Genomic DNA, 248 nt, shown 5'->3' on the forward strand with positions numbered 1-248 from the left:
TGATGCAATGCAATCTGCTCTGGGGCCTTGAACCTTCTTTTGGATGATCTGGGTCTCTCTGACCCAGCTTCAGTTTGTTAGGTAATTTTAGATTGCAAAGGGCCAGGCCATTCATATGCAAAAGCCTCTGTGCACAGCTTGGGTGGGGCGGGGTCTCAGAGAATCAACAGGGCAGAGCAAACAGCTATGGCTGATCCTCAGTCCTGCCCTAAGAGGTCCCGGGTCTCAGTGTCCTGCGATAATCGCTG

This window comes from Myotis davidii, unplaced genomic scaffold (genome assembly GCF_000327345.1).
Source record: "Myotis davidii unplaced genomic scaffold, ASM32734v1 scaffold39, whole genome shotgun sequence".
Taxonomy (NCBI): Eukaryota; Metazoa; Chordata; class Mammalia; order Chiroptera; family Vespertilionidae; genus Myotis; species Myotis davidii.